Here is a 19,658-nt window from a genome sequence, read left to right on the forward strand (position 1 = left end):
ACACAGTGGTCCCAAGGAGTGAGTTCAGTCCGTTGTTCATTTGTTCAGATTTTATGGGTTTTGGGAGATACTGTAAACATCACACAGCAAATCATTCCATACCATGGGAAAATCAAACAACACCTCTTAGCATTGTTTAGTACATTCATTGGCGGGAACATGTTGGGTAAGTGTGATTGGTTAGTTCAAGAGGTGGATACATTTGAACTGATTAGTTTAAGATGTTAGGAGTGTATGTGCTAAACTACATGATTTCCTAACATGTTATCAATCATCGAGACTGAGGGGGGGAGGGGGGTGTCCGTCTGGCATTCCAGGTATCTTCCCTGTCTCACGCTGATTGGTTGTTGCTAGGGTTATCACCGTCAGGTCTTAGGCCTCAAACATTCTTTGGTCTTTCCAGGAACTAGTTTTGCTGAGTCAGGGACACTTGGCGCTGTAGTGTTAGACCAGGACGCAAGAAAAGACCACTGACTCCAATTAAAATCAAATTAAAGCAAGCTTATTATTTCGACCGGCCGGGCTGCCTTTCCATCCCAAAATGGTGGGAACAAAACAGCCGCCCCACCTTTCCTACAGCCCAGCTTTATAGCCCAGAAAGTTACACAAAGGGGGGTTACAGATAACAGAACTCTGACAAGCATCACACTAATGGTAGTTTACATTTTTTTTTTTGCTGGCCCCAACATCAGAATTTATGAGGACCATTAGAGCCTCAGAGAGGGTCATTGTCTGGCCAGGGAAGGCCAATATTTATGAGGTGTCACTAAGTTTCAGAGAGGGCTGCTATCTGGTCAGAGAGCCAGGAATGGGTAAGTTCAAGGCACGAGCAGGCATTCCAAGCAGGTTCAGAATTTTCAGTAATTTATAGTAAAGCCGAAATTGGCTTTTCATGGCTTTGTGGCAAGATGGCTCCCAATTTTAATAAAAGATCAGGTTGGGTCTATCAGTAGATCTCTCCTGTTATTTACAAACGACATAGTCCGTAGCTACATGCCTAGGAACGCTCTGTATGTTTTCCAAGAACAAGGGTCACTCCCCCACTTTGGACAGGATTTGCTCTGAGGTAGAGGTTGGTTTCTCAAAAATGAAGTCACATCAGTTTCTCAGAAGAATCCAAAGCAATATTAATCTATTTATTTCACAAATATTTATTGAGTACATACCACATGCCAGACATATTTTTCTTTGTTCAAAAGTGATTTCATTTCCAAAATAAAATATATACAATTTAAACAGATGGAGTGCAAATGCACTTTTTATTGCATCATGGTTTATTTTGAGAATGAATTGTAAATATTAACTTGTCACATGTGTGAGGCATTTTATTTTGTTTCTTTATTGATATTAAAAATCCTATATGTTCAATAACTGAAATAAGTTAATAATATGTTTTAAAAATATGGGGCATTTGGCAGAAATGTAAGACAACTTGTACAAAGAACAGAGGTGAAACTAGTATTTGCATATTGTGGTCCCTAAATCTACAACTTTCATTGAAAGAGGTTGTGAAGTCTTTTGAAAGACACTAGAAAGAAAAGCAGATGAGCAATAACACTAGAGGCTGGGTGTCTGACCCTATTACTGAAAAGCATGGGCCTTGTCCCTGATTCAAATTCCATAATGAGGATGCAGTTTTGAGAAAAAGAAAAAAAGTATTATTTTTCTACCAAAGGAGAAACTCAGGGGACTTTTGTGATTCTGCCCATCAGTGAAAACAGAGGACTTTTAAAGAAGCTATTCAAAGGCTACATTCCAGGTATGCCCTGATAGAAGGTCCCAGGTGCACCCTGATGGTGTGTTGAAATTCACTTGTTTATTTGGGAAATAGTCACTTCCTAGTTATTCTGGTGACATCTCCTTTCTGAGGAGAACAGATAACTCAATGTAATCTTGTTCCCTGCCCCCAGGTTAGGGAAGGGAAGAGGGAGAAGAGGAACAGAAAAACATGTTCCTTTTAAAATCAGCATCAAGGGCTATATTCAAAAAGTAAAGTGGACCACTGTTAAAATCCCATTGCTGTCAACCAATCAACTTTACCATCCAAATTGATTTGTAAAGTTTTTTTGTTGTTGTTGTTTGGCTGCATATTTCTGGGAAATATTGTTTTAGTTTTCATCAGGTCTTAATCCCCAAACTGTAAAGTACCATGAACTGCCTAGGTCTTCGATCCACTTAGAGTGTATATAACTATTCTTTATGCAGTCAGTACATTTATGACTGCATTCATTGACTGCATAGTAGATTCTAGAATGAGAATTCTAGAAATGAATATACCTAGAACCACTCCTCATTTGCCTTTTTCTCTTTGACTTACCCCAGAAGAATAGTTTTAAACTGGGCAAACATCTTTTGTTGTGGAAGGCATTTGAGGCTATTAGCATTCTTTTCACATTCTATCTCCAGCTCTTTCCTTTTTCTCCTTCCCTTGCCTAACCCTTACCTATCCTAAGCCTGGTAGTGGTACCTGAAAAACCAGCCTCTACCTCAGAGCAAAGCCTGTCCAAGGAAGGGACATCACCTTTGTCCTTGGAAAAACCCACAGAGCACTCCTAGGATCATTCCCACCCTGCTAAGTTGTTTATCTACAAATAAGAGGAGAGATCTGCTGCGCCAGGTGTCCCTGACCAGTCAAGCTAGGTGGGGATCCATAGCAACCCCTAGAAGCCACCAATCAGCATGAGACAGGGAAATACCTGGGATGACAGATGACCCTCCCAGTAGTTTATGGTGGTTGATAACATGTTGGGAAACCATGTAGTTCAGCACGTACACCCCTCATGGCTTAAACCAATCAGTTCAAATGAATACCCCTTTTGTACTGACCAATCACCCTTACCCAACTTGTTCCCACCAGTGAATGTGCTAATCATGTCTTAGAGTTGTGATTTGATTTTCCTGTGGTGTGTGATGATTTGCTAAGGGATGCTATGATGTATGTGGGGGTCCCTGTCTTCTCCAAAGAATGTATAAAACTGCAGCAAACCCTGGGCTCGGGGCCTCTCAGCATCACCAATTGCTGTGTGTGCGCGTGGAGGACCGAGCTAGCTTGCAATAAACACCTCTTTGCTGCTTACATGGATCTTGGGTCTCTGGTGGTCTTTTGGGGGTCCCGAACTCGAGCATAACAGGACCCAGAGATATTTATTAGCTTTGCTAGTTAAGTAGATGTAGGAGTTTATTTTTTTTTATTTAAATCATCAAAAGACATTGAGTATATTTAATGATAAAGAACCTTGCAGGGGCTGGGGTTGTGGCTCAGTGGTAGAGTGCTCGCCTAGCATGCAAGAGGCACTGGGTTCGATCCTCAGCACTACATAATGTAAAATAAAGATATTGTGTCTACCTAAATCTTAAGAATAAATATTTAAAAAAAACTCGCTCATACCATGCACACCCGCACACCTCTTGTGGAGATTGGTGACAAGAAGTCACCTCCTGCACTGGGCACTCTGGAGCATGGTATAGAAACTCCATAGCTTCTTGTGCAGATGAGCAGACTCACATCAAAGACTACATACAGACTATTGAAAGTGATGGTAAGGGGAGCTTTGAAAAAGTGACATTGGCACGACGCACCCTTACAGGCAGAGAAGTTTCAATAATTGACAAAATTTGAATACAACAAGTCTACAAAATCTCTTCAGAGAAGTAAGTATATGAAGATTTTAAATCATCCAAGCATAGTGAAGTTGCTTGAAGTCATTAAAACTGAAAAAAATTCTACTTAATCATGGAGTATGCAAGTGGAGGTGATCTATTTGACTATTTGGTTGCACATGGAAGAATGACTGAGAAAGAAGAAAGAGCTAAATTTAGGCAGATCGTGTCTGCAGTACAGTATGACCAACAAAAGCAGATAGTTCACAAAGACCTCAAGGCTGAAAATATGTTGTTAGATGCAGATACAAACATTAAAATAGCAGATTTTTATTTTAGCAATGAGTTTACTTTTGACAGTAAACCAGACATGTTTTGTGGTAGTCCTCCATATGCAGCCCCAAAGATCTTCCAGACCAAGAAGTATGATGGGCTGGTAGTTGACATGTGGAGTCTTAGCATTATCCTGTACACCCTAGTCAGTGGGTCACTTCCTTTTTGTGGACAGAATCCGAAGGGTCTTAGTGAGAGAATGGTACAAGGGAAATACAGAACCCCATTCTGCTTTTCCACAGACTTGTGAAAACCTTCTCAAATGCTTCCTGGTGCTAAACCCAATTAAGCAAGGCACTCTACAACAAATCATGAAGGGCAGGTAGATTAACACAGGGCATAAATGTCGGGGTCTGCCCTGAATAGAAGCTTAGCACGCCCCCTTAGCCTTGAGTAAAGGGGATTTGAAACCAGCATCACACTACCTGCTATGCAGGTTGGCCTCACTTTGGCTCCCCAAGGGAGTGCAGCTCTGGGAATAGGTGTCATCCAATGAGACTGGGCTACACCCCCGAGTTTGCTGTAACACAATACAATTGCCTTATTTGGGTGGAATTTTCTATAGAATGCCCCCCCTAAATAAAAGCAGGGGTTCTGGGTATGCTCTCTCTGTCTGGCCTCTTGCCTCTTGCTTCCCTTGTTCCCCTTGCCCTCCAGCATGGGAGCTAAGGTCTCAGAGCCATCCTTGAACTCCCAAGAGGTATCTGTGTTTGTGTGGTCCTTTTATTGCCAGCCCAAATTCATGCAGAGTGACCCTGACTCCATTGCCTGTGTGGGACGTGGACAATCCTTTTATATGAACTTAAACCCTTTATTGAGCCAGAGCTAGACATCTCCAGTTCTAGCAGAAACGTTTCACTTGCCAAGGCTCAGGCAAGCAATGACCTCAGTAACAGCATCTGCTAGTTTCCTTAAAACAAAGTGTGGAGAACTGTTTCTTCAAGCCAGAAGCAGAGATGGTGCAGTGACCATGCTGGACCAGCTATTCCTTCAGTTGTGGCATATCTGAAGAGGAGTTAGACTGTAACAGGGTTTCACTTGATGCTTTGACTATATCCCTATGGTTTTGAAACATACATGTGTTTTTCTTTTTCCCAACCTCCTTCTCCCTGATCTTCTTTTCCCTAACCTCCTTCCTGATCTTCTCTCCTCTGATCTTCTTGTCCCTAATCTTTTTCCTGATCATCTTTTCCTTACCTCCTCCATGTTCTTCTTTTCCCCTGATCTTCTCCTTCATGATCTTGTTATAGTCTGAATTTAATCAATACAGGTTATAGGTTATAAATTAGAAATTATAAGTTAATAAAATAATAATTAATAAAAATAATAGGAGTATAAGATAAGTGTTATAAAATTAGTAATGTTAAGATACTCCAGTCTGCCCTAGTTATAAGTTAAAAGAAATAACAATAAGATAATCACTAAAGGACATAAAGATTTATGTTGCCAGTAATAAGATATTGAAAATGTAATGTGGTAAGTGTAAGCTCATAAGTCTAATATAGTTACAAGTAGTTATAGATAAATATAGAGGTAAATACAGGTTGCTAAAACAGTAGTCAGATATAAGAAATAACTATAGACAAGCATAAGTTAGTACAGCCATAGTGATTTCATTTTCTTGGTTCCCGTGAAAATTCTATTACATATAAAGTATTATTGTGAAAGATCCATGGGAATGAGGATGTAAATCCATACAAATGAGGATGTAGACCCCCATCGATGGGATGTGGTTTTCTGTTCTTGCTCTGCTAACTACATTTTTAGCCCCTGTATTCTGCTTGCTTGCTTGAATTTTTCAAGATCTTACAAAATTCCAAATGGAAGTCTATAAAGTGTGAAGTGGTTCTCTATTCTTCTCCTTAAATACTCTGACCAAAAACAACTGGCTGCTCTTTCTCTTAGAGATCTATTTTCTGTCAGAAGCAGTCCCTGGCCAGGTATAATTGTCAAATAGATCAAATAAAATTCCTTGATTTGTTTCCAGTTTCGACTTGGAAGTGTTTTCTGAACGGTCACCTCATAACAATCTCTCCTCCCTAATCTCATTTTCTCTGAATCACCTCTTTAAAAATCCCTTGTTCCTGCTGATGGGCAGAATCACAGCATTTGGGATAGGAGTCCCCTGTGTTTCTTCTTTGTTAGCAAAGCAATAAACCTTTTCCTTTTTTTCTCAAAACTGTGTCTTTGTTATTGTATTGGCATTGGGGACAAGGACCGAGATTTTGGAAACACTTCCCATTTTCTGCCTCTGATCTTTTCTTTCTTCTCTACTGATCTCCCTTCAATTTTCATAAGAACTCTCCCTAACCTTTTCCCCCCTTTCCCTTCTCTAGTTTCCACATATGAGAGAAAACATGTGACCTTTGACCTTCCGAATTTGGCTTATCTGGCTTACCATAATGATCTCAAGTTCCATGCATTTTCCTGCAAATGAAATAATTTCATTTTTCTTTATGGTTGAATAAAACACTCTCTCTCTCTCTCTCTCTCTCTCTCTCTCTCTCTCTCTCTCTCTCTCTCTCACACACACACACACACACACACACACACACATACATATATATGTATATATTTTTCTTTTCATTTTCTTTCCATTCATCTGTTAATGAACACTAGACTGGTTCCAGTTTGGCTATTGTAAATTGTTTTGCTATAAACATGGGTATGCATGTATTCCTATAATATGAAGACTTTATTACAAATATAGCTGGGTCATATGGTGGTTTTATGCTTAGATTTTTGAGGAAACTCCAAACTGATTTCCATAGTGGCTGTACTAATTTACAATCCTTTTATATGAACAGTGTAAAAGTGTTCCTTGTCCTCTGCATCCTCTCTAGCACTTATTATTGTTTGTATTCTTGATGACTACCATTCTAACCAGAGTGAGATGAAATCTCCAGTGTAGTTTTGGTTTGCATTTCCATAATTGTTAATGAAAATTGAACATTTTTTATGTATTTGTTGGTAATCTGGGTTTCTTTTGAAAAGTATTTGTTCAGCTCATTTACCCACTTATTAATTGGATTATTTGATCTTCTTTGGCATTAAGTTTTTTGAGTTCCTTGTATATTCTGGATATTAATCCTTTGTTAGAAGAGTAGTTACCAAAGATTTTCTCCCATTCTGCAGGTTCTCTCTTTACATTCTTAATTGTTTCCTTTGCTGTGCAGAAGCTTTTAAATTTGATATCAGCCCACTTATTAACTCTTGGCATTTTTTCCTGAGCTTTAGGGGTTCTTTTGAGGAAGTCATTGTTTGTGCCTATATGTTGGAGTGTTGACCCTACATTTCCTTCTAGGAGTTGCATCAAAGACCTAAGTCTTTGATCAATTTTGAGTTGATTTTTGTTCAGGGTGAAAGATAAGGGTCTAATCTCAAGTTTCTACATATAGATAACCAGTTTTCCCAGCACCATTTGTTAAAAAGGTTCTCTTTTCTCCAATGTATGTTTTGGGCACCTTTGTCAAGGATCAGATAACAATATCTGAATGGGTTTGCCTCTGTGTCTTCTATTGTGTACCATTGGTTTGTGTGTTTTTATGCCGGTATCATGTAACTTTTGTTATTATAGCTCTGTATTGTAGTTTGAAATCAGGTGTTCTGATGCCTTCAGCATGGCTTTTTTGACTTAGAATTGCTGTGTCTTTTATTCTTCCAAATGAATTTTAGCACTGTTCTTTCTAGTTCTGCAAAAATTGTTATTGGTATTTTAATGGGGGGGGGTTGCATTGAATCTGTATATTGCTTTTGATAGTATGGCTATTTAGACAATATTAATTCTGCCTATTCATGAATTGTACCATGACCTTTTTCACTTAATGCATGGAGTACTGCCTACATGGCATAGGTTAAGGGTGTCTGAGTAGAAGGCCACTCCCCTCGTGCTAGACGCATGAATGGCAGACTGCTTACCCCACAGGCACAGCCCTGAGTGTGAGGTTATGTGTTGCAGTCCCTGTGCTTGCTCCACAGCCCACTCCTCGAATTGTCATAGCAAGGACAGTTGGCAAGAAATTGTATTGGTGACTGCCTGTAATCTGTTTAGCTACTGCCTGAGTATATATACATGGTAACTGTGCAATGAAATCAAACCTGCTTCCTGCTTGGTTTCTGGAGGTCTTGATTAGTGACTTCACAGCCATACTCTCCTCTACCTTGTTTTGTGTTTTGTGGACCTCCTCACTGGATGAAAGAGAGCCCACACAACAATATATCTTTGCGAGCTTAATTTTCTAACATATGTGTACTCTGTTTCTGAAAGGATATATGCTGTTTAAAAACAGTAATAACTGGTGAGAAGGGTAATTGATGACAAATCTTTGTTGTATGTCTTTTTATACTTTTAAAATCATGAGATTGTGGTATTTATTTAAAAATAAAAATTATAAAATAAATGAATCAAATGAAGAAATATGCTATTCACTTTCCCCTCTGACTATGAGCCAGGAGGAAGTCACAAGTATAAACCACCACAATAGTGACATTCTTCTTTTCCATTCTGAGGAAGAAATCTTTCTTCTTAACAGGGAATGTTGTATAGAATTACTTTTTTATTAAGAGAGAGAGAATTTTAATATTTATTTTCAGTTTTTTGGTGGACATAACATCTTTGTTTGTATGTGGTGCTGAGGATCGAACCTGGGCCGCACACATGCCAGGCGGCTACCGCTTGAGCCACATCCCCAGCCCTAGAATTCCCTTTTTATTTCTGAAACACATTCATTTTTGTCAAAGATAGGGATCTGTAGACAATAGTGATTGCTTTAAAAGTTAGCATAGAGTCAGGCTTTATGGCTGTGCCTATTGTTCCAGCTACTTGGAAGGTTGAGGCAGATGCCTTGAGCCCAGCCTGGGAAACATCCTGGGAAACAGCCTGGGAAAATCAAGGTTTCAGAAATAAATAGTAAAAAATTAACATAAAAGATAATAGATAAAAGTTGCAGTAGAGATAAAATTGGCCTAAAAATGCCTTAAGTAACCCATAAAGTTTGGGATACATAAATTTGTGTATATAACTCTTAGATAATTTTATCTATAAATTGGCTAGTTCCTTTAAATTGGTTAGGCAATGCTTTCCTGTGGTCCTCAATTTATTCTTCAGTTCTTACCTTGATAAGGAATCCCTGCTAAGAAAGTTTGTGAGGTAATAAAATTTTGAATCAAATAATTCAACTACCAAATTAGGTTCTCAGTCAGAATAACAACTTCGGAGGAATCAAGAGAACAGGAGGATTAGAGAAAATTGCTCAACTTGACAAGGATGGAATTAGAATCCACCCACGCAAAGTACAATCAATTAGAAGTCCATTGCCTTAACCACCCATCCACCTCCTCACATAAGAGCTCAGGACTCATTGTTTGTCATTTTCCCCTCCATGTAGGGCTCCCCAATGTATTAATACATTTAATAGCCCTTTCACTAGCTTAATCTTTATAATCATTGACGGAGTCACATGTCAAAAAGTACATTTCAGAACTACTGCAAAATTTTAAAGTGGGAAGTTATTGGCAAATACCAGATAGTGTTTACTGGTGCCTAACACATTGTTAGATGCAGGTCAAATCTGGTTAAACAACAGTAGCCCACTTACCTAGCTGCTCAGTACTGCATTCAGGGCGATTCCCCTGCCCCTGACCAGAACTTCTCTTAGATTCCTGTTTTCTGAAAAAGAAACTTACTGTGTGGTTTCATTAATTTGCTTCTATAATAAGCTGGATAGCCAAGAGGAGCCTCTCTCTCAGATTTGGCATTGATCTGTTTGATAAATCAGCAACAAGCGACTCCCAGTTTTGAAAAGAAGTGGTGAAGAACTATAAGCACATTGGTGGGGCTGCTCGGGCATTGGTCAGGATGGTGGGAAAAGACACTCTTGTACCTAAGGCAAGATAGGCTTGGACTGACTGCTACCTACTGCAAAGGGAGGGATGGGGAGGTCTTGGTCGTGGCTCTTTTCCAAGCCCCACTACTTATTCCAACTTCCATTTGGGAGATTGAACTGACTAGCCCTTAACTTCCAGTGATGACGACCTCAGTGATATAAAGACCCCTGCAGAACCTCTTCCACTCTTGAGAGTTTTTGTGATTTTTGAATTTAGTGCAGAATTTTGGAGAGGAAATTTTTCTATCAAAGTGTTGGTGCTTTTTACTCTCCCTATGAAACACCTTAGTTCTGTTCTTAGCTTTGATGGGAAGGGCTTTCCTCTCTCACCTGTTTTCTTTTGTTCCATTTTTTTTTTTTTTGGTCTGTTTGGTTTTGATTTGATATTGGGCATTGAGTCCAGGACCTTGGGCATGCTAAGTACAATCTCTACCACAAAGATATAGTCCTAGACTTACCCGCTGTTTCTTCACTGAACCTAAGGTTGGTCTCTCTCTCTCTCTCTTTTTCTCCCCCCATACCCCTCTCCCTCTTTCCCTTTCTCTTTCTCATGGGTGTGGATTCACACCCACCCATAAGAAAAACTTCATCCACAGAAATGAATAAAATAATCTTTATTATTGCTTTGAGTGGGCACATATGTTGCAGTTTTTATTAAACATTGAGTCATTCACTACCCCTCACACTTACTCTTCAGAGATTCAAGGACAACCTCATTTCATACTAGTAACTTCAGAACCATTCCTCAGGGGAAGCTTTGGTCAGGTGTGGGGATTTCTGCTATTAACTAAATTGAAGTTTAGACCATTGTCTCTCTGCAGGACAGGAAACATATGTGTCTTGGTTATAATATTATATCAGTGCCTGAATAAGCAAATAATAACTATTGTTAAAAGTATTAATGAAGCAGGCTAGATTTCATACAAAATCTAACTATCAGAATCAAGGGTAAAGAATGTTTTCAATGAATTAAATTTCTTGATCAATAATCTCGGTTTTTAAAGAAAAATTATAAAGTTGTGTTGAAATTAAATGAGTTAATAGCAATTAAATGTTTAGAAAATTGTCTAGTAAATAGTAAGTACTACATAAGTCATTTGATATTATTGTAGTAGCTTTCATTACTATGCTAAGACAATAAACAATAAACTACTATTTGATTACCTGCAATTATATCCAACAAGAAAAGCCCAGGAGGTAAAAACACATTTACTCACAAGAGAATATCAAATGTTAATGAATGTTTCTGAAGCTTCTTCACTTTACTTATACCTAAAGATATTTAAAGCCTTATATCATCTGTCTATTCATACTACTATTTTAGATGTCTGAAATACTGTTCATACAAGTTTAACCAGGTTGTCAGACAATTGCATAAGGCCTACTAAAATTTACAACATTCAGGGTTTGGGATATAGTTCAGTGGTAGAGTGCTTTCCTGTAAAGTGAGAGGCACTGAGTTCAATCCCCAGCATTGGAAAAAAATTATAAAGTTCATACCTTTCTTCCCTTCCCTAAACTGAATAGTTAATCTAGTTGCAAATGCTAGAGAAATACCTATACTAATGTGAAATACACAAACAATGGAGCAACTACTTTTAATAGTTGAACATTAAAAATTATTCCAAATTCACCAAAATGGAATAGTTAAATAATGAATGATTAAAAAATTAGGATGTAATATTTAATAAAATAATACTGATTTCTATAAATAATTTGCAAATATTTTTCTACTTTAAAAAATCAAGTTGCAGAATAATATACATAGTATTTTTGTTTTAGGTATTAGACTGAGAAAGTTTAGATATTTACTATCAATGAGGGCCATTTAACTTTAGCCTAAATCCCATAAAGGTTTTAAACTAAGAGTGTTCATGTTATCTTCAAAGGAGTATTATGTATGTCTATGTATATATTAATCATACAACCACTGTGTATTTTTTTGAGTTAAATTAAGGGTTTTCAATATAGCTCAGCATTTTCAAATCTAATTTGTATTTCTATTTTTTTTATATATTGAGAAAGAAGATGGTAATTGGTAATCTTTTGCATCTTCTGGAAGGCTCTGATCAATATAAACAAAATAAAATTTTCTGAATGATCTATAACAATTGTTAACATCTGGTATCTCTAGGAATGAGACTACGAAACTTTTAAACTTTCTACATTAAATGTCTTTTTCAAGATTTTACTTTTTTCCTTTATCACAAATATGTATTACCCAGTAGTTAAATTTTTGAAAACAGAGATGAATTTTAACAAATTATTTAAAAGCAGAACAGGGAACATAGCTAAATGCTGCTCAGAAATGAGTAAGATATGAAGAGATGAACACTAGATTTAACAACAACCGCTTTTATGTATGACATAATGTAGTTTCTTTTTAACATCTTATGGTTCTAATTGGCAGACGTTACCTATAAGCAGTATGATTCCACAAAGGATTTCAGGACAGTGGAAAACATTTTTTTTAATTGTGATGTTAATGGCTATAATTGCTGTTTTCTCCCGACTCAAGCTGAGTAAACATCTGGACATTCTTCTACCAAAGTTAATCTTGTTTCTTAATTTTCACGAAACTATAGGGGACCAGGACTATATTTCCCCACATTTTCTCAGTTCATATATGGTTTATATTACAGATCTCCCTATTCCACAGGGAGAGCATTTGATTTCAAGGAAAAAATACTTGATTTACTTGATTACAAACCCCTCTGAATCAGATTCTGAGTAGAATTCTCATTTGATGCTCTGCATCTGTTCCCTGTGTTTGAGCCCCTTCCTTATCATCTGCTTATGTACCCAATATATAGGAGCAGGGAAAGCTTTGATTCTGATGCCATTCAGATAATCTCCTTGTCCTCTGTATCTTTCCAGTTTTTCTCTTATTTTCTACACAAACAGATGCAGCTAAATCCCTGAGTGGTCTGGGGGATTTACTGCTCAAATTTTTACTATATTTGCTCAGATCATTTAAAATAGTTGAAAAAAACATGAAAAAGTGAAGCAAATCTACCAGGAAACACATTTTCACTTTGAAGATGATAAATTCACACCATCTGCACATCAATTCTTTCAACAGTTATATGACAAATGTCAGGTACTGCATTATAAACAGTGTATACTGTCTGGTAGGAAAGACAGACTTGAAATAAAAAAGCATACAAGTACATCATCACTAATTTTATTAAGGGATATAAAAAATGCACAAAATGTTATTAGGAACCTGAGAGAAGAGTAGGATATTGGGTGGAGAAATGTGAAGCAAAGGGTATTCTAGGCAGAGTGAAATGTGTGTGAAGTTTGTAAAGCAGGAGGAGCAGGGAAAGCTAGAAAATTATCAGAATGTCTACGTAACCTGAACTGGACTAGAGAGGTTGACCAAATCTTACAGGAATTACATACCATATATAGGATTTAAAATACTACCCAAATTGTAGTGGGATCTTATTGAAACTTTATAAAGAGGTAAGAATATGATATTTTTAATATTTTTTTCTTGTCAAACTTTTTAATGACATGGGAAATGATAAAAATTGAAGATATGAAAAGCTTCCTTAAGTAAACAATAAAGCATATGGTAAATTCAGAAGAAAAAATAAAAACACATAACCATAGACTATTAAACCAGGAAAGCAAAATGTTACACATTTGCAAATACTTCTGGTACACTCACATGAAACTTCATTCAAGTTAATAAACAAAATATAAACTAAGCTTCTTAAGTCAAACTTTGTGTTATACAATTTTAGAAAGAATATGTATTGGGTATGTAAATTGTCTACATGTTACAAAACATTTTATATCTAAACTTATTTGTTCATACTTAATGGAAGACAAAACAAAACTTTTTTTTTTTTTTTGGTGGTGCTGGGGATTGAATCCAGGGTCTTGTGCATGCAAAGCAAGCATTTTATCAACTGAGCTATATTCTCAGCCCAAATTTAAGCTTCTTGATTTGAGAATAACCATGGATTTGGTAGTTCTGTTAAATTCCAACATCATAATAACCAAATGTGCTATTAAAAGATAGTTATCCCAGTTTTTGTTAAAAAGAACTTCTTCCAAATTTGTAATATTTTGGCATAAAAGGAATTACAACTTCTTTGTTCATAAATTATGGTGCTTAGTTTTTACTGTTAACACAATAACTAGTGCAAGAGGGAATACTCCTATAGAAAAAACCTCTGTCTTTTCAGTAGTTTCAAATGAAGTTATATAATATTTCTCTGGAAATAGTGGTCACACCACACATTTGGCAGTTGCTTCTATTTAAACTTCAACTCTGTCCTACCACATCCATCAAAGGCTTCAAAAATTGATTTTGGCAGTACACTGTTATAGTTAAATCTTCATCCCAGGGTTTCATACACTGACTTCCAGACCACTTATGTATAATCGAATCAAGCCTTTATTGAAGCACACCGGTGGCGGCTGACCAGAACATAAAGCTGTTCCCCTGATCAGCCCTGAACAATTGCAAGGGCACTCCTTATAAGTTTGAAAACTGCAAAAGGGATGTTCAGGGGGTCTAGCCAATGCAAGCAAGCCAGGTTACAGAAGCGGGACAGTGCAGTCAAGTGGAGGGAAGCCTAAGCAATCACAGTTAGCCCAGTCACCCCAGTTACAGAAACAGAGCCCCATTTCCCTAGTTACAGAAACAATACCCCATTAGGTAGTTTTGTGTTCTTAAAGATTTCTATAGCAAAAGGAAAAGATCATCTTGCCCCAGTCATGACTCTTCTACTTGGCATGGTTGTTTTACAGGATGAAGTCATAAAACAAAATGGAATCACATTTGCTCCTACTATCACACACATGGAGATCATGATGTGAATAGGGACTGCCTCATGGCTATAAGGTCTTTTGTAAAAAGAAGTTTTCTCTGTGTGTATGTATGTTTTAAGTAGGAAACAGGCAATGAAATAGTTTATCCACAATTATAAAACATATCTTCCTAATTAAATCTCAACTGTATAAGCAATATACATCAAATATCTAGAACTTAAATGGATTCTAAATTCATGTAAGAAGAAATCTTTTCCTACCTTTTATCATTGTCCACAGAGGACAGAGTTTTAGTTGTATGTCTTCTTCTGGACACAGAAGGAAAGGGATCTTTGTCTCTTTTTCAGTTTGAAAGAGGAAAATGAGCAGAACTGCCACTAGCAGTGCTTGAGTAAGTGAAAGGATCCATGTCCTTTTCTTTGCTGTGGTACTTATGCTTGTCTTTTGTGCTTCTTCTTTTTCTTATGCTTGTGGTGATGTTCATCACTGTGTTTGGAGGATGTAGATTCCTTAGTAAATGCTGAAAGTGGAGCTCTTGCCACTGGATACATACTTATCCCAAATGCGATTGATTGTTCATTACCTGTTTCTTTATGTGTAAGTTCCATACTCCATTGGGGTTTTATGGTGACTGTGCTATCACAACCTGATGAATGCTGGGGCATTAGAGTAGATAGAAAGCTAGCTGGTCAATATTTGGAGAGTCCTGGAGTTAATGGTCTTTCAAGTATATTCAGATAATGGAAAATGAAGGCCTCACTATCAGGAACAGTACCATGTAAATCTCCTCCTCATCTTGAGAATTTGAAAATCTGATTTTGAGTTTGACCTTACTGTTATCCTCATTCATCTCCAATATTTTACCAGGTTCTAGTGGGAACCTCAGTGGTGTATCAGCCTTTTTCTTCACTCCCTGCTGATGAGCTGAAACATTATAAGATGCTCCCTTGGCAAAGTGATCATCTTCTGGGTTTTGAAATACAACTAGCTGTGCATGACTGCTTGGATTAACTCACAGCTTTTTGTCACCTGCTATTGCCTCTGGCATTATAGTAGGATTCAAGACAGTTTTTTTTCCTTCAAATTAAGAACCAACCCAAGGGCTGGGGATATAGCTCAGTTGGTAGAGTGCTTGCCTCCCATGTACAAGGCCCTGGTTCAATCCCCAGCACCACCACCAAAAAAAAAAAAATCTTACCATTTTGGCCTAGGGTTGTGGCTCAGAGGTAGAGCACTCACCTAGCATGCATGAGGCACTGGGTTCGATCCTCAGCACCACATATAAAATAAAACAAAGATTTGTGTCCACCTATAACTAATAAATAAATAAATAAATAAATAAATATAAAGAACCAACCCAAATTCTGGTATGGTAAACAGGAAGGTCTACTGAGGCCCACAATGTGCAAAACAAGTCCACAGCACCACACTACAACCTCCAGTCATATGAAGTTCCAGAATTCATAAGTTTCCAAAGTTGATCTACCAAGGCTTCATTGCATAAGGCAGACTCCATGTTTTTTTGTAAATGGTGGATTCTTAGTCAACATATTATTATGGGCTGATTTGAAAGTTAAATCAGGTTGATCCCACTCTGTTCAGACCTCTCAACCTGTGCAGAACTCTTTCTGCATGAGCCCACTCACATAGAAGCTCACATCTCCACCCTTACCCACTTGCACTCTGACCATAGTATCTTTAAACTGTGGAGCTGGTGCTAGCTTACATCCTGAGTAGGTACAGGAAGTGCCAATTCTGAGAACGTGGTGGCACTGTAAGAAGTGTGTTTTATGATTGTACTTGCCTCTCTCGGCCCCCCTACTTTTCGTTTTTTTTTTTTTCTGTTTTTAAGTGACCCTTGTCTGCATTCAGCAGCTTGGGCTGCAAAATTGTCTGCTTTCTGCTCACTTGGCCCTTGCCATTATAAATCCTTTGTCTTTGCTTCAAAAAGACCCAGAATTTTAGTTGAGATTTTGGAATAGTGCCTTAACAATGTTTAGAATCTTATGCCTCACATAGGGTTCAAAGTCATTCTGAATCATATTAAAAAGCCACTACAGTTCTTCATAACTGCTGCCCACTTTAGTAAAATCAACATCTTCCTAAGCTGCTATCCTGATGTCCACAAAGTGACTGTGTTCAGTATAAGATTTCAAAAGAGCTGGATCACTTGGTACATGTCCATTCTTTTGAAGTACCTGTGTGGCTCTCAAACAACTGGCAGTGATGGTGTGTCTATAACTTGGAAGAAGATTTTTTTGTATACAAAAACCTGATGATTTCTTCAAGAATCAGTTGCATATCAGGATTTAAGTTATCCAGCATTCTAACTTCATTATTCACTTTGACTGTAGATGTAAAAGAGTTGGCCAGGGCATCAATTATTTGTGCACAATAGTAGTTAAATTAAAAATTATTTTCCTGTTGTCATTCTACTTGATTAAATCTAAAATAAATGTTAAGACTTCTCTGGAACAGAGGTTATGAACATATCTTAATAAAGCCATTGCAACTGGCACAGTCTTTTGTAGAAAATAAAATTAAAATATCATGAAGTTGGTTGTTTTTACAATATCTGGACAATTTTTACAACAAAACATTCTAGTAAAGAGTGACTTTATGGTCCTTGGTTCTGTCCATGTGCTCACTGTTCAATTTCCAGTCTTTGCAAGGCAGGAGCAAGCTGACATTCTTACTCAGTAGAAACACTGCCCTTATTCTAATGTGTCAGTGAAAATAAGATGCTAGAATAGGAAAAGTGAGATGCTGGAGTAGAGAATTTTTCCAAAGTCAAGATGAATTCCTACTGTGCAACAACATTGTCCTCATAGTGGAGTTGATATTTCTACACATCCTCATCTTGCTCAAATTCTTCCTTTTTCAATATGACATATCTGGGTCTATCCTTATCCACAACAAAGGGGAATCAGCATTCATTGCAGAAAGATCTATGTCAACTTCTTCTTCATTCATCATTGGGATTTTTTCTTATTATTCCTTCTGCTTTTGGAATGGCAGAGTATATCATGTTTAAAGTTGTTTTCTTCAATTTGCAATGTATGATTGAAACATCCATCTAATTCTTGTACTATCACTTTAAGTGGTACCATATTTTTCTGAGTTCTAGATGTATAATTTTATTTCCAACTCTAAGACATTTCATTTTTTATTAAATACAAAAGTTCCATAAAATTTTCCCATTCTACTTTGGTCTACCCACTGTTGTATTAAAAGCTAGATATATTTGGCAGAGACATTTGTAATGGTTTTCAAAAACCCTGATGTGGAAATGAACATTTGACTCCACATGTGTGACTGGAAATTCTGAGATGAAGTTTCTTTCTTTCTTTCTTTCTTTCTTTCTTTCTTTCTTTCTTTCTTTCTTTCTTTCTTCCATGCTTATCAATTTATTAAAAACTTGTAGCATAAATTCCATGCTGATTATATTTTCAATCAATCTCATCACAAGGTGGGCTTTACACTGAAACATACTATTATTAGTAGTATTCCCTGGAGAGTGTATGTGGACACTTTATTAAAAAGTGTAGGCAGGATGCTGGATTATCCTTCTCTTTTCCTCCACCAGTGGATGTAGTAAAATTCCCCCAGTTTTCAGTACCTATGCCACTATTTTATCTAGCTCCTCTTTAACCCAATGGTAGTATGCATTAACAACAAAAGTTTTCTTTTTCATCCAATGTTCATAAATATAGCCTGAAATTCCCTTCAGCTCCATTCCTCAGATTAAGACATTCTGGATATGAAACATCCAAAAAACTGCTGGGCCAAAGACTGGCTAAACACCTTCTAGTCAAAGGTGTGTCATCTATAATCATGGCACTGTATAGAAGATTTGTGCTAATAACACTCATGGAAGCATAAGTAGCCACTTCAACATAAGCCTTGTCAATGAATACAGTTTTAAAACAGGAGTATGAATATACACATGTAATAATTTTTTCATAAAATTCAAAGAGTTCATAAAGGAATGACATGGTATATTTAAGCAATGGAAGAAATTGGGGTAAACAAAAAGGAGTAACCTTATGTATATAGAGATCTATGAGTATTTCCAATGGGCAAGGAGATGTTTGATGCTGCCGTAGGGATTGTAAGCATAATAGAATATCTTCCTCATATCATGGGTATATACTGTCTCTCCTAAATCTCCATTGGAAATGGCCACTATAGCAGCATCTACTGTAAATTCTAATTTTCATATATATATTTCAGAGTACGAATCAATGACATAGGATTACAGGTGTGCACCACTGCACCAGACCTATGTAAAAAAAATACACACACACATTATATATATATATATATATATATATATATATATATATATATACACACACACATTCATAAGAAATGTTCCTTTTTATTTATGTTTTCATAAATAAAACAAATAATGTTTTATGTTATTTATAAAATTATGTTTTCAGTGTCAGGATCTGGAAGCTAACACAAACAAGCAAACAAAATTGTCAAAGCAGTACTTAAAAATCTTATCTTGCCACAAAATATGGGATAGGGAAATATAAGAGAACAGGCATAAAACAATTAAGGATCAATACAAAGAAGTATAAAATCCAATACTTACTTATGTATTGGATAATAAAATTGTTCTGTGTAATATTTTTAAAAAACCATTCTGGTTAACCCAGAGAAACTAGGTGGTAAGATATAGATGTGAGCAGATTCCAGCAGTCACCAAGGATGATGGTTGTAGCTTGGACTAGAAGTTTGTCAATAGGAACAGAGACAGATGGATGGGTCCAAGATGCATTTTGGAGATAAAATCATGGAAATCTGATGGTGATTTTGATAAATACTGTGGGGACAAGTAGGGTAAAATCTTGTCCTGGCTTGCTGAAAATTTTCCCATTTTGACATTGGTAGTTTCCAATGACTCAGGTAAACCCGAACAATTGGTGACAGGGAAGCATCAATGTAAGTCTTGCTTCCATCTTGAGTGGTGAGGCAAATGAAAGTAGTAGTTATTGAAAATGGGAAAATTTGGGGAAAAGCAGGTAATGTGGGAATGATGAT

At 36.9% G+C, this 19,658-nt stretch overlaps 2 pseudogenes; one reads left to right on the forward strand and one right to left on the reverse strand.

The window, feature by feature from the left end:
• The first annotated feature begins 159 nt into the window (after positions 1–159).
• LOC113200961 (MAP/microtubule affinity-regulating kinase 3 pseudogene) lies at positions 160–4,953 on the forward strand (annotated as a pseudogene).
• A 10,084-nt stretch (positions 4,954–15,037) lies between these two features.
• Positions 15,038–18,858, reverse strand: LOC144256496 (transcription initiation factor TFIID subunit 2-like; annotated as a pseudogene).
• Between the last annotated feature and the right edge of the window lie 800 nt (positions 18,859–19,658).

The sequence above is a fragment of the Urocitellus parryii genome, chromosome 8, assembly GCF_045843805.1.
Source record: "Urocitellus parryii isolate mUroPar1 chromosome 8, mUroPar1.hap1, whole genome shotgun sequence".
Classification (NCBI taxonomy): Eukaryota; Metazoa; Chordata; class Mammalia; order Rodentia; family Sciuridae; genus Urocitellus; species Urocitellus parryii.